General features: G+C 43.5%; 1 long non-coding RNA gene and 3 other non-coding genes across 4 annotated transcripts in view; 2 read left to right on the top strand and 2 right to left on the bottom strand.

The window, feature by feature from the left end:
* Positions 1 to 4,732: 4,732 nt before the first annotated feature.
* Positions 4,733 to 4,804, bottom strand: TRNAH-GUG (transfer RNA histidin (anticodon GUG)). Its single transcript has one exon. It is a non-coding gene; the product is annotated as a tRNA-His (tRNA).
* Positions 4,805 to 6,241: 1,437 nt separating this feature from the next.
* On the bottom strand, positions 6,242 to 6,313 carry TRNAH-GUG (transfer RNA histidin (anticodon GUG)). The gene has a single exon. It is a non-coding gene; the product is annotated as a tRNA-His (tRNA).
* Positions 6,314 to 6,471: 158 nt separating this feature from the next.
* The window catches only part of LOC144382892 (uncharacterized), a 43,259-nt gene continuing 34,142 nt past the window's right edge, over positions 6,472 to 15,588 (top strand). The window contains exons 1-2 of the long non-coding RNA XR_013450475.1: positions 6,472 to 6,994; positions 11,606 to 11,803. This is a non-coding gene — a long non-coding RNA (uncharacterized LOC144382892). The remainder of the gene's footprint in view (positions 6,995 to 11,605; positions 11,804 to 15,588) is intronic.
* On the top strand, positions 6,978 to 7,049 carry TRNAH-GUG (transfer RNA histidin (anticodon GUG)). Its single transcript has one exon. It is a non-coding gene; the product is annotated as a tRNA-His (tRNA).

The following is a 15,588-nucleotide window of genomic DNA, read 5'->3' as shown; positions in this document are numbered from 1 at the left end:
GGGGGGAGTAAGAGAAGGATGTAATGGCAAAACTGTGAATCCCCTAGGAATCCCAGGGCCCAGGTCAGAACATTTGGAGAAATGTTTGTTGGGTTTCTGCTTTGTGCCTATTCTAGTTGGCATCATAGGACAGTGCTTCTCAAACTTTAATGTGAACACAATCACCTAGGGAACTTGTTACACTGCCCTTTCTGATTCTGTAGGTCTAGCTGGGGTGGGGTCCCAGACTGTAGTTCTAACAGGCTCACAGGTTATACAGATGCTGCTGGTCCCCACCCCCAGCCCCAAACATACACACGCGCTTGGAGTAGTAGGGTTGTAGGAAACACTGACGCAGGAGTCCAATAGTTGCAGGCTCTAGCCTGATCTCTGGGCAAGGTACTCAGTGCAACTGATGCTCACTTTCCTTATATCTGCAGAGGGCATAATAACTGTTGTGGGAAGATTAGGGGAGATGATGGACAATGAACATGCTCTGAAACCTGTAACATGCTTACAATGGTAGGTGTCAAATGAAGCCACATTTGTTTAAGAAGTAGGGAGTTAAGCTGCGGACAGCTCAGAGGAACGGAATCAATCAAGTCTACACAAAAGATGGCAGGCTTCATGGGGCAGGTAGACCTGAGCTGGGTAGGATTTGGGCAGATGAAGCAAAAGAACGAAAGGTCACTCCAAGCTATGAGGTCAGCATGGGCTGAGCCACGGCAATGAGGTAGGAAGCAGCATAAAGAAGGGGAGGATACCTGGTGGAAAAGAATAGAAAAAAATGTTAGATGAGGAGGGGGGTGGATATCATAAAAGTAGAATTTAAATGGTAATTTTAAAATTAATACCCTGTGTACACCTTGCACTTGTACACCTGTTTTAGATTATCTGTTAATGTACTTTCTTCCCTCACCAGAGTGTGGACTCCTGGAAGGAGGCTGTTGAGCACCTCATAGGGGCCAAGCAGCTTGCTAGGAACCAGGGTATAGAGGTGAGGTCATCACAGCAAGGCTCTCTGAGTCTTGAGTGAGGTTTGCCAGATGCAAAGTCATCCATTTTAAGCATTACACCATAAAATCAGGATTCTGTAGGGGAGCAGGGTCCTCCCATCTCTTAGTGCAGAGCCTATTGTGTGGCAGGAGCTTAACAAATGTTGAAATGAATAAAGATCATTTCTCTTGTTCTTATTTTTATATAGCTATAATTGTGGTATACACAATTTTATGTCCTTATTTTTTTTCACTTAACATTGCATAGTTTCCCTCATTTTTATTATGTAAACTTTATTTTCTTCCAATTTTTTTTTTTAAATGTCAAACCTACAGACAAGGTCAAAGAAAGTACAGTGGAAATCTGTATACCCTTCACCTAAATTCACTACTTTTTAACATTTTGCCATATTTACTCTATCCCTTTCTCTTTTTTCCTTAACCATTTGGTGCAAGTTGCAAATATCATGACACTTTTGCTGTAAATAATTCAGCTGCCATTTCATAAAAATAAAGAATTCTTCTATAGGGCCATTCAAACACGTCCACAATAGTGTTGTTTATTATGCAGTCCGTATTAAATTTTTTCCATTTTGCCAAAATGTCTTTTATATACATATTTTTTGTCCTGATTCAGGATTTAATCAGGGCTCTCCCATTGCATTTGTTTGTTAAGTTTCTTTAGTCTTTTGAAATCTTGACCAGTTCCCCCATTTTATCGTTGTTATTTGTTTTTCATGACATTGATCACTATGAAGCATCCAGGGCAGTTGTCATGTAGAATGTCCCACATTCTGGGTTTTTCCAGTTTCCTCCTGATTTGATTCAGATTAGACATTTTGGAAAGGACCACTACATAGGGGATGTTGTGGACTTCCCACTATATTACACTGGCAGGCCGGTAGCACACATTTGTCCCTTCATTGGTGATGCTGGGCTCGATCACTTGGTTAATTTGGAGTCCATTAGATCTTTCCTTTACAATTTAAAGTAAGCTGCGGTTGGGATATCCTGAGATATCCTTGATTATTTGCTCCCAACAATGTTTTGCCCAATGGTTTTTAGCTTCCATTGATGATCTCTCCTTCTATTTGTCATGATGCTGGAGATTGCAAAATGGTGACTCTAATTCTGTCATTTCTTCTGCATTTATTATCTGGCATTTTCTTGTAAAGAAGAGCTGCTGCTGCTTCTCTCTCTGCCTCTCTGTTTCTCTCTGTCTTTCATCTCCATGGTCTCAAAAATTATCTATTTCTCTGTCTACCTATTCAATGTGATATAATCCGTAACTATTATTTTTTTAAATTTTTTTATTGTTATGTTAATCCCCATACATTACATCATTAGTTTTAGATATAGTGTTCCATGATTCATTGTTTGTGCATAACACCCAGTGCTCCATGCAGAACGTGCCCAATCCGTTACTATTATTACTCATTACTTTTTGATGCTCAAATTGTCCCAAATTTGGCCAACAGGAGCCCTTTAAAGAGGCTTCCGTGTCCTTTTGACTTGGTCCCATCAATCTTTAAGCAGTTAACTTTCTTTCTTACAGAAAATATTTCAGACTTATGCTTCCCCTGCCGTAGACCTATAATCAGTCATTTTTTTTTTAAGGGAACCTTACTCCTTTTGGTTGGAAATGGCATTTAAAAGTTGACCTAGGGGCACCTGGGTGGCTCAGTCGTTAAGTGTCTGCCTTTGGCTCAGGTCATGGTTCCAGGGTCCTGGGATCGAGATCGGCTCCCTGCTTAGCTGGGAGCCTGCTTCTCCCTCTCCCACTCACCCTGCTGTGTTCCCTCTCTCGCTGTGTCTCTCTCTGTCAGATAAATAAATAAAATCTTAAAAAAAAATAAAAGTTGACCTAATACTTCATTTATGTACTTTTGATACTTAAAAAAAAAACTATTCAATATATCATCAAATGAACATATTTTATTTTGGTTCAATCTTACTTTATTTGTTGAGCATTCAGGATATTTGCACTCTCTTCCCTTCTAAATAACCCTATAATAAACATCTTTATGCAGATACCTTTTCCAAGTTTAGGATTATTTCCTTTAGCAAGATCCCCAGAAATGGAATTATTGGGGTAAAGGGTGTACATTTTTTTTCTGACTCTTGATACACATTGCCTAGTTGGTCTCATAGGTTTTTAAAGTCAACGATGACTTCTAAGTGTCAAACCCAATGATTTTATCTTATTCCTCTTTCTTTTTTGCAGCACCTGAATCTTCTGACCTCTATCCCTGAAACCTTCTCCCAAACTTTCCTTAAATGACACTGTTATGATTCTCCTCCTTTCTTTCAGGCCACACACTCTTCCTCCTTTAACCTCCTACATTTGTGTATGTCCCAAGGCCTAGTTCTTAGCCCTTACTTTTCTTAGTGGGTACTAAGTGGGGTGTCCTCACTTCTCTTTGTCTAAGTTTGGATGCCCAGTCCTCTCCTGAGTTCTGATCCCTTCTGGGTTTTGCCTTCTTCTAAGACTGGTCCTTGTCTTCTGTCTCCACCCTTGCCTCAGGCCCATCTCTGTTCACAAACTTGAGAGGGCAAACATATCTTAGTACACTCACACATGCACTCTCTTCTTTGAGATTCTAGATAGAGATGGAGTTTCATTTGGGCCAAGTTTTCTATTTGTCTGATATGAAGATAACATGTATTTGAAAAAATACAACGTAAGGTACAATCATGAAGTAAACTGGCCCACTTCACTCATTTATGGACTCCATAAGAAACCTCTCTTCAAATATTTATGGAGAGGTTGTATGCTTGGAAAATATACATAGTAAGATTCAGTTCTGCCTTTGATTAACTTGAATTTTCTAACTCTAGTGGCCTGTAATTTAAGTTTGATCCTCATAATAAGATAACAGAGAGATGGAAGTGAAGGGTCTCCAAATGGACTACCAAGTCAAGTCCCTCTTCCCAACCCCAAACCTAGGATGCTACCCTGCCCTTCCAACGTGAAATCAAAATAGGACTGCTTCTCAACAGAGCCCAGGCTCCCATCCAAAGGTTTTTATAAGCACAATAAGGTATCTGTTTCCTCTATCTCACCAACCCAGCCATCCTTCACCTGCCCCAGCCAGGATCCAGAGCCTGGGGAGAAAAAGGACAGGATCGGTGGGGAGGTATTCCCTCCCGGTATGTGTACTCTTCCTTGTAAAGGGAGATTGCCTATTAGTGCAAATATATCACCTCAAGTTCTGCCTGACTTCTGGGGGTGAGGGCAAGGAAGGGAAGAAGTCATTTGTATTATGCAAGAAGGGGGGGACATATTTTTATACATATATGCTATATAAATGTTTGTTTATACAAGGGCTGTCATGGAAAGATATGAAGGAAACTGCAATAACTGGTGGATAAAGTGAAGAATGAGAGGGAGACTTACTTTTCCTTGGACTTGTGCGCATGTATTCTCTATTTAAACATAAACAACTCAATTTTTAAGAATTCATAAAAAGGAAAAAATCGCAAGGTCATGGGGGCGCTGTTTTGCTGCTGTAGAATGATTTAGACACCGATTTTCAATTTCTTCAGGAGGGAAGGAATTATAACTGCTGTGAAACTGAATTCACAGCATTAAGTGAGAATTACTGGAGGTGGCGATCTTAGGGGTGGCTCACTCTTCAAGGCAGAAAGACGCGGTAGTTCATTTCAAGAAGGCGAATTGTGATCTCTATAAAACATTATCGACTGCAAGAAGAAAAATTTAAAAAGACGAACCCCTTGCCGTGCCATTGTTCCCACAATGCCGTGACTCGGATTCGAACCGAGGTTGCTGCGGCCACAACGCAGAGTACTAACCACTATACGATCACGGCGAGCTACCGGGGACCTGTAAGGATGGCCTTCTGATTGTCCTCTTCAATAGTCATAGGCCTTCGCAGTGTGCACGTCACCGAGAGACCCACCTATGGGGCGGAGTTCCAGCCTAACACCGAATCTGAGAATGCGCAGGCGCATTGCGCTCTGGCCAGTTGCTCGGGTTCTCTGAGGTTTTGGTCCCTTAGCCACAGAAATGGTGATGTTGCGGTGGGGAAGGGTGGGTTCTATGTGAATGGGGTGGGAGTTGGGGGGGGCCACTTGGGCATCCAGGGACGGGCCTGGCCGGAACTCAGTGTTCACAAGTTGTGTGATTCCCATTCCTAGGAAGATGCCCATCTCCTGTGCCTGGGAGGGTCTGCAGGGGACGTTCCTAAGGGGTTCTCGTCCTTGCTGATTCCCCCAGAAGTGACCCAACATCGCCTCGGTGGAGGATATGGACGCCCTCAGGACCGATTGGCTACGTAGAAGGGGCTCAATGAATGCATCTCACCCTGCCGATCCCCTCCCCACCAACTTCCTTGCAGCTTCTGTTCCTGCCTCGACGGCCCTGACTCCTCCCTCACAGTACTGCCGCCGCAGGACCCGGTGCCCACCTTGGTTGTGCCCCGGGCGGCAGCAGGCACCAGTCCGGTTTTTCTTCTTGTGCATCAGTGCTCCCGCCCCCACGACGCTTAGAACCAGGCCGAGTCCACAGTAGGCAGAGGCTTTTTGCTAAACTGAGAAGGTGCCACTGGTTCTAACAAGAGAATCCACGGTGACCATCTGTCTGCTCTAATCATCACCCCCACCCCCTGCAGAGTCACCGGAGGGGTGTTACTAAACACGAATTGAATCCTTTCACTCCTCCACCCCTCACCCCCACCCACAGACTGCCGGAAATTCGTCCACCTTTTCCAGCCCTTGGCCTTGCCTCAGTGTCGTTTCCCATTCCTGAATTACTTGCATTCATTCACTCAACAGGTCCTTTAGAGGTGGGGAAGGGGGAAGATTTATAAAGAATTGCCGATAGTTCCTTTTTGAGACCTCCTTCATACCTTTGCACACAAGATTATCCTGGCTGCTCGGCAAATTCCTTCTCTGCCTTTAGAGTACTTCAAAAGTCACCTCCTCTGCGAAGCCTTCTCTTTCTATTATGATTGGGAGTCCTTTTCCAGTGCTGCCATAGAAATTCGTACATATGCCTATGACAACAATTAGCCTTGTGAGTGCTCTGTGCTTTGTCCGCACTGAACGGCATCGCGGGTAGGCCGAGTAACCGGAAGCCTATATTCTTTGGAAGTCCAATTTAGCCAGAGCTGGCGTGACGTAAACGTCGTTTCCAACTGTCACAAGAGGATTGGGATCCATTTTCGAGAATGTTGTTACAAATTCGAAATAAAAATGGAGGACGGCGATAAAAATCCGAACCCCCTGCCGTGCCATTGCTTTCGCAATGCCGTGACTCGGATTCGAACCGAGGTTGCTGCGGCCACAACGCAGAGTACTAACCACTATACGATCACGGCGAGCTACTGGGGATTCGCCCTTCGGTTTCCTCGCCTGAGTTCTTCTGTGTTGAGAGCCCCGCCCCCTCATCACGTCATTATCTGTTCCCGCCGCTCTGGGGCTTCGCTTCGCCTCGCGCGCGCGCAGACGCACTGGTCTCCCTGCTTTCTTGATTTCGGTCCGCACTCGGCGCGGGCCAGATCCCGCCGCTTCACCAGTTTGGAGGCTGCGCTCGAGCTTTCCCTTGCCCCCGCGCCTCGAAGGAAGTTGTGCGGGTGGGTCGGAAATGATTTTTCCTTCTTGTTGTAGAATTCGAGAGACCATTCCCAGCCGGAATCCGCTCACATACCGTGAGCGCCGGGGCCTGGTGGGTGTGAGCGGGACGACCCCGGGGCATTCGGGCGACACCGGGGCATCACATCCTTACAGGCTACGGGAGCGTCCCGGCCTCCTAGGAATCCTTTCGTTTGCAAAGCACTTTCCCGTCCTTTCTTTTACGATCGGTGCGCACGACCGGCGGAGACCGGCGGGGGAGACCACGGCGCCCCTTCTTCGCTTCGGGGTCAGCGAGAGGGCCAGGCAGGCCTGGCAGAGCGCGGGCGACGTTGGAAGGCTAAGGCGGCGGCCGGCTAGACCTGAAGGCCCACACTCGGAAGCCAGAGCTCCGTGGCGTCCCGGTAGCGCGCCGTGATCGTATAGTGGTTAGTACTCTGCGTTGTGGCCGCAGCAACCTCGGTTCGAATCCGAGTCACGGCATTGTGGGAACAATGGCACGGCAAGGGCGCCTTTTTAGATTTGGGAAGCCACACTGCCTCCCACGGCTGTGCCCCGACTGCCCCCTTTAATAGTAGGTTAGGTTTGGGCCGAAATTAGAATGCGGCAAAATCGGACAGAAGTTCTGCGGATCTCTGGAACTTTAATTCCTCTTTCTAATTCTCTAAGAGCGAGTGAAGCTGCCCACCTCCATCCTCCCCGCTGTATGATTGTTTTAGGACGTCGTTCTGTGTGGTACTCTTAACTCATTTGGCCGCTGTCAATGGTCAAACCGTACACCAGATCCTCAGAAAAGCCTCACCCTGCTACAACTTCAATACTTTTGAGTGTAGGGGTTATAGGAACAAGGGGCAAACATTTTTTAAGGGTTAGAAGAATGCACATTAGACAATACGGTGAACCATTTCTGGTTCAGATCCTGTGACCAGTGAAAAACATGACCACACTAGAGGCACTGTTTCCCATAGCCACTGTGAGGGGTGCTAACGAGGGGCTTGTGGCCTCCGCTTCCACAGCCTCCTTCGTGAGAGAGTGTTTTCTCCTGGCGGATTTTTTTCCCCTAATCTACCTCAGATTTAAAGGCAAATTTCATTTGTTAGTTGGTTTTATGTGCACTTAAAAAATCCGAGCTCCACAAATTCCGGTCTGTCATTTGGCGTTAGGCAAAATGGAAGTGAGTTTTGGATTTGGCTCTCAGGTGGCTGCTGGCGGCTGTGTCACTGTCAGGGAGGGAATGAGGTAGGACTGAGTGAGGAATGAGCCTCTCCAGCTCCTCTCAGGGGACCTGGAGGTGGCAGGGCAAGTCAGGAAGCATTCCTGGAAGAGATGGACGTTTCGCTGGGGCTGGGCCCCCTTTACCCACAATCCATCAGCAAAGACTCACTGAAAAAAGCGGGACACTGCTGCAGGCTGTAATTTCCTAGGGTCTCCCAGATCCCTGTAAAAAGCGGGACACTGCTGCAGGCTGTAATTTCCTAGGGTCTCCCAGATCCCTGTTCCCTAAATTTGACGAGTTTAAAGCCACAAAACAGACAGCTCAGAGCATGAGAGAATAGAATAGCAGAAGGTCGACCTGAGAACTTGCTATCCCTTCCACCTTGAGGTCTTCCTAGGTATCAGAACCAGGAAGGAGACAGGGGGTGTAAGACCTCTCTATTCACACATTCCAGCTCCAGCTGTTTCTGTTTGGGTTGGATTTGTTATTTTTTGTAGGCTTCCTGTCTCCATTGTAAGTCACTTAATTTTTTTCTTTTCCTTCTGATGGACTCTGTAGTAGCTGACACTCCTTAGGCTAGTCCTAACTCTAATTAAGGTTAGCATAGCTTAATATTTAAGCCAGTGACACCTGGAAGCAGGCTCCCTAGGGTTTGGATCCTGACTCTTGCTTTAATTAGCGGGGTAACTTAGAAGAACCATGAGAGACAATGGACTCTGAAAAACAAACTGAGGGTTCTAGAGGGGAGGGGGTTGGGAGGATGGGTTAGCCTGGTGATGGGTATTGAGGAGGGCACATTCTGCATGGAGCACTGGGTGTTATGCACAAACAAGGAATCATGGAACACTATATCTAAAACTAATGATGTAATGTATGGGGATTAACATAACAATAAAAAAATTAAAAAAAAAGAAAGTTCAAAAAAAAAAAATTAGCGGGGTAACTTTAGGTAAGCCACATAATGTCTCTGTGCCTCAGTTTTCTCATTTGTAAAATGGGAATAAAAGCAGGCTTATTATGAGAATTAATGAGTTAATATTTGTAAAGCAACAGTGCCTGCTACTCACTAAGCCCTATTTGTTTTGCTTAAATAAACTAGTAATGAAATCAACTCCTTTAAAAGGACATAATAAAATCAACAACTTAAAAAGGACCGCAATGGTACTAAGCAGCTAAATGAGTGTTGTATTTCAAGGTAGACATTCCACTTTCTCCAATCAGCTACCCCAAATACTTTTGGAACTCTTGTTTGGGGATTACCTTCAGGCCTAATTTATAAGTCATATAAGTAAATCCATCTCAATATTTATAGTCACATTTTATTTTGAAATGTTTTTTGACTGCTTTTAAATCCACCTTCAAAGAAAAAGAAAAACTGAGTTTTTAAGGTGCAACAGGCTTCAACGAACATTCCAAAAACGTTTTAGGCAACATTCCAGCAAAATATTTTTCGGTATCGGTGTGTTGACTTTTTTTTAAACATTATTTTTATTAAGTTTTTAATTTTAATTCCAGTATAGTTAACACACAGTATTCTATTTTTTAAAAAAGATTTTATTTATTTATTTGAGAGAGAGAGATAGGGAGAGAAAGCACAAGCATGAGGTGGGGGGAGAGGGAGGAGCTTGCCAAGCAGGGGATCCCAGGATCCCAGGATCATGACCTGAGCCGAAGGCAGAGGCTTAACCGACTGAGACACCCAGGTGCCCCCAGTGTGTTGACTTTTAAGGGGCAATCCTTGAAGGGGACAACTGTAATTTATCAGCTTCAGTGTTTGCATAAACAGCCAACCCCATGGCTTCCGGGTCACACCTGGTGCATCTGGGGGCTGGTCACCGCAGAGGTGCAGTACAGACTGGACCAACAGCCTTGGTAGCTCCCGGAAGGTGGTTCAAAATTCAGAATCTTGGTTCACAACCCAGAACTACTAGATCAGAATCTTCATTTTAACAAGATCCTTCCCAGGTGATTCATCTGCACATTCAAGTTTGAGAAGTGCTGCTGTTGTCTAGAACACTCGGCTGGAATGGAGCCCTTCATTGTTCACCTTGTCGGTACTTGGGGTTACTAGAAGGGACCTGCTAGAGTCTACCGGACCTCATCTAGGGGAGTAACATTATGGTTTTGAGGATGACAAGATGGAGCTCTGGGAGGGAGTTACCAAGAGGCCCTATTTGGGGCATCTAAGGAGGAGGCAGCACCCCTGGACTTCCACTAGGAGGTGCTGCCCCCGCAGGAAGTGGATGTGGAATGCTGAGGCTGGATAAGACTCAGTCTGGGAGACACCACTTTGGCCTTAAGCCCCGAGAGGGAGCCCATTCCTCAGAGATTCTCTGGATATTCAGACTCAAGTTTCATTCATTCATTCATTCATTCATTCCATAAACTAGGATCTTTTAGCTCTCAAAGTGCTTTGTATCCGGATTGGGGAGCTGTAAAGGTATATACTGATACTGCTTGCCCAAAATAGTTTAGTTTTCCAGCTAGGAGAAACAACTAGCCCAGAGGCAACGATCAGAAAAAAAAAACACAAGAGGGGAGCCTGGGTGACTCAGTTGGTTAAGCATCGGACTCTTCATTTTGGCTCAGGACATGATCTCAGGGTCCTGAGATCGAGCCCCTACCCCCACATGGAGCCTGCTTAACATTCTCTCTTTCCTCTGCCCCTCCCCACCCTAAACACACACACACACACACACACACACACACACACACACACACGGAATGGTAGAAGGAAGAGGCATTTCTTGCTTCAGTGGAATGAAACTTTCCAAGAGAAAACTGATACAAACTTCCACCAGAACTGTAAAAGAATTGAAGTTTATTTTTAGCACTTCCAGCCCCCTCACTCTGACACTCTTCTACCTCTTTGTGTTGTTCTTATCCCGTCATTCTCATTCATTAGATCAACAATATTTACTGAGGTCCTCCTACGTGGCAGGCACTGTTCTAGGTTCTGGGGCCATAGTAATGAAAATAAGATAGATGTGTTGTTTTCGTAGCCCTATAATCTAGTGCAAGAATCAGAAAGGAAAGCTAAAAAAAAAATAAGAGAATTTGAGCCAATGGAAAATAATATGATGCAGTGTCCTCCTGTTCTCTGCCTATTGTCCACCCTACTATTCCCTCAGCTCCTTTGTCTGTACAAAGTATGATGACTGATATAGTAATAAGTGTTGCATTTTAAAAGGGATCAAAGTTTTACACTGAAGAAAGAAATTCTAACCCTGAATGGCTCAGATGTGGTGTAAAGAGCCTTCAGATCTGAGGCAGTCTTGTGTGTGAGAATGACTCTGTGGTGATCTGTATGGACCCACAATAAAATCAAATATATCCAAGTGGATGCTAAGGACCAATGAGCAGAACCAGATGACCCCACTGGTAGGCTTAGAACTTACCAAGGACACCAGGGAAACAAAGCATCTACCCCAAAATGTAAGACAGTTTTTGAAAGAATAAGAAGCACTGAAGTGATGATTTCAGGAGAGAGAGAGAAAAAAATGAGAACTTTGTTGGGAAATAATGAGCGATACGTATTTAAAATTTTTTCAGTTACATATGAGACATCATAATCTCATCAGTGCTTAAGACCTTGGGAGGTTTCATCTAGCCCTGCCTGTGTACTAAATCAGTCCCCTGGATCAAAGATGAAAGAAAGGGAGAGGGACCCCAAGTTAAGATGATATTTGTCACCCAGTGGGACATATTCAAATAGAAAATAAATTCAGTAAGAAAAAGAGATAAAGTTGCATTTCTTGCATTCTTGAGTTTTTAACTGTGATGGTAAGTGCTCAATATGCATTAGTTGGTCTCTTATTTCCAGGTACTTCTTTCTATTCCTGCAACAAGAAACCCATGGGGAGATCCTGCAGGACTGTCCCTGTCATGAGGGCAAAAACTCATTCCTGAGGAAGAATGCAGGAGTCACCTTTCAGAAGCAAAGGTCTAAATCAATGGTTTCCAAACATTATTCTAGAACTGATAAACAGGAATTTTTCATCATGGAATGAGAGAAAATAAGGTAAATGTGGTAAGCTTTTCGAAAGGCTAAATGTATTTAATTCAAAGGACTATCTTCTAGGCTGAGATTATGTCCTTCATACTTTTGAGGTTTTAAAGTGACTTTTCTTATAACGTGATGGAGAAGGTAAGTGATAATTTCTTCTAAAGTCTTTACTTGGAAAATTAAAAATTGGCAATCCTATGTTGATCTCCAAAATTATTTTTGAAATTTTACTGGTCAGTAAGATCTAAAAGAACAAAGCTCACTACAGAGCAAAGCACTAGGAGAAGAAACTAGGGTCCTCAGTTTATAGGGGGTCTGCAGGGGAATGCTCATAGGGAGGTTACCCCTGTTCTGTCAGGCAGTGGTCCAAGCTAACACCCATCCACCGACCCGACAAACAGTAGGCCCTAGTATGATCTATGCTAGGCCTTGGAGATATAAATTTGAATAAGACTCATTCTAACTCTGAGATGATCATTTCAGTCCAGGGTTAATCAGAAGAGTGAAGAAACAATTACAATTATGTTAGAAGTATATACAAAACGCATTACAGCTTAGATCATTCATTCCCCCAGGATATGACATTTGAGCTGGGTTCCGAGGCATGCATACTAATTTTCCTAGCAGAAAAGAAGGCAAGGTATTCTAGGCAGAGAGAAAGGCAGAAACAAAGGCAAGGAAGCATGAACATACAGGTAGACTAGGGAAAGACAAGTCATAGCTGTGACATAAGATATGGAAGGGAAAGGAAGGGTGGAGTCAAATTCTGATGATTCTCTTGCCCCTTGTTGAGTCAGGCCTTTTTCCTGGAAGCTGGTGGTTCTTGACATTTTGTGGTAACTTACTGTTTGGGGGATCCATTTAAAGCCATAGGCTTGTTCCCCAAATGATGTACCTATGACAAAAATGTCAGGAATTCACAGATTTCCTGAAGGCCATTTATAGACTTTGTTATAGGTATTGGGGGACCATTTAAGTCTCCATTTTTTAAAGGATTTTATTTATTTATTTGCCAGAGAGAGAGCACAAGCAGGTGGAGCAAGCAGGCTCCCCACTGAGCAAAGAGCTTGATGAGGGACTGGATCCCAGGACCCTGGGATCATGACCCAAGCCAAAGGCAGACACTTAACCGACTGAGCCACCCAGGCATCCCTTAAGTCTCTATTTTTAAACAGAAGAGGACATAATTATATCTGTATTTTAGAAAGATGAGGTATAAATGGGTAATTATTGACAAAGTCTTAATTCAGAGGAGAGACAGAAGAGAATTTCAGCTTCTGGTTCTGGTTGTTGAGGTTGGGGCTTGGGGACTAATCTGGGGGTGAAGGAGGGACTCTAGATGTGTGATCAGAGGGCAGTAAGTTCAGAGGCTCTTTAGCTCAGAGGTAGAGGGGATGGATGTGTTGGATGAAGGAAATGGATGTGAGGTTTGAGAGGAAGCTCTAATATCAAGGATGGAAAACTTTTTGGAGTCATGGTAGTTAAAATAGTATGAAAATAGGTGTATCTGTGTTACCCTGTGGTATTGAGAATCTGACATGATGACAGAATATGCAATTTTCAAATGTAATTTTAAGTTAAAAGGGAGAGACACATGTAAAAATTGCAAAAAACTGACTTGACTCTTTTCGCAATTTCTCCTAAATTTCAGAGTCAAAATACTTCTGTGTCATGACTACCCTTTGGTTCACTGGCCTCATCCTGAGTCTGGATGACTTTCTTTCTTACTATATCATCAAAACTGCTAAGAACTCCTTTCCTCCCTAAGTCTCTTTAGATCAAATGCTTCAAGAGAACTTGTGGTTTTAAAATATATTCACAAATTTTTTGATGCTCCTCCCTTCCAGAAGTAGAGATTCATTTCTGTCCCTGGACTGAGGGCTAGACTTAGTGACATCTTCAAATGAATAAAGTAGAGGTGATGGTGTGTCGTTTCTGAGATGAGGTCATAAAGCGCCCTGCGGCTTCCTCTTTGCTCTCTCTCTTGGATCTGTCAGATAGGAATAATTTACCCTACAGGGGCCTTCTAGTTGAACTAAGAATTAAATTGACATGAGACAGATTAACAGGAGAAAATCACATTTAATAGTGTTTGTACAGGGAATCCACACAGACATGGAAATTACAGACAGTGAGGCAACAGGAGGCTTGTATGAGCTAAGGGGAGGGATAGGAACCTGAGGATACAAGGGGGAGAAAGACCAGTAGCAAGAAGGTGAGAGGAGATGTTTGGAAAACAAAGGTTGCCCTATTATATAGATTACTTACTTAGGTAAAGAAGAATCAGGTAAAGAAGAATCTGTTAATAACTCTTCCGAGTACAAGCCAAGCCACGTTGAGGGGGATGTAAAGAGCTTTTCCTGATTCTACTGGGTTTTGATTGTTTTTAACTCAAAATGATGTTCGTGCCAGAGTGGCGCATCTTAGGGCAGCCTCCCCTTGGCACCTACAGATCACTAGCTCCAGAAGAAGCTAGCTGCTATGTCATGAGGACACTCAAGCAACCCATGGAGAGATCCATGAGTTGAGGAACTGAGGAGTCCTGCTAACAGTCATCAAGAAAATGAGATCTTTGACCAATAGTTATGTGAGTGAGCCATCTTGAAAGCAAATCCTCCAGCCTCAGTCAACCTCCGGATGCCTATACTCTGGCTGACATTTTGACTGCAATTTCATGAGAGATTCTGAACCCAAACCACTCAGCTAAGTCACTTCCAAATTCCTGAGTTAAGAAACCGTGAGATAATCAGTGTTCATCAGTTTAAGCTGCTAAAATTTCAGGTAATTTTTTACACTGTGATAGATAATTAATACAGATTTTATTACTAGAAGTGGGGCACTGCCATAATATAAACACCTAAATATGAAAGTGGCTTTGGAACTGGGCAGACAGTAGAAGAGCTTTGAGGAGAGTGTTAGGGAAAGTTTGAATAGTTTTTTTTTTCATTATGGTAAGTGTACTCTTTAATCCCCATCACCTATCTCACCCATCCCCCACCCACCCACCTCCCTTCTGGTAACCACCAGTTTGTTCTCTATATTTCAGTCTGTTTCTTGGTTTCTCTATTGCTCTCTTTTTCCTTTGGTCATTTGTTTTGTTTCTTAAATTCCACATATGAGTGAAATCATAGGGCATTTGTCTTTCTCTGACTGACTTATTTCATTTAGCATTATCCTCTCTAGCTCTATCCATGTTGTTGCAAATGGCGGGATTTCATTCTTTTTTTATGGCTGAATAATATACCATTGTATAGGTATACCACATCTTCTTTATCTATTCATCTATCAGTGGACACTGGGCTGCTTCCATAGTTTAGCTATTGTAAATAATGCTGCAATAAACATAGGGGTGCATGTATCTCTTTGAATCAGTGTTTTTGTATTTTTTTGGTAAATACCAAGTAGTGTGATTACTGGATCATAGGGTAGTTCTATTTTTAACTTTTTGAGGAACCTCCATATTGTCTTCCACAGTGGCTGTACCAGTTTGCATTCCCACCAGGAGTGCATGAGGGTTCCTTTTTCTTCATATCCTCACCAACACTTGTTGTTTCTTGTGTTTTAGCCATTTTGACAGGTATGAGGTGATATCTCTTTGTACTTTTGATTTGCATTTCCCTGTTAATGAATGATGTTGAGCATTTTTTCATGTGTCTGTTGGCCATCTGGATATCTTCTTTGGAGAATATCTGTTCATGTCTTCTGCCCATTTAAACAGATTATTTGTTTTTTGGATGTTGTATCAGTTCTTTATATATTTTGGATACTAATCCTGTTTTGGATATGTCATTTGCAAATAT

The sequence above is a fragment of the Halichoerus grypus genome, chromosome 8, assembly GCF_964656455.1.
Source record: "Halichoerus grypus chromosome 8, mHalGry1.hap1.1, whole genome shotgun sequence".
NCBI lineage: Eukaryota > Metazoa > Chordata > Mammalia > Carnivora > Phocidae > Halichoerus > Halichoerus grypus.
This window is presented reverse-complemented; position numbering and strand designations above follow the sequence as displayed.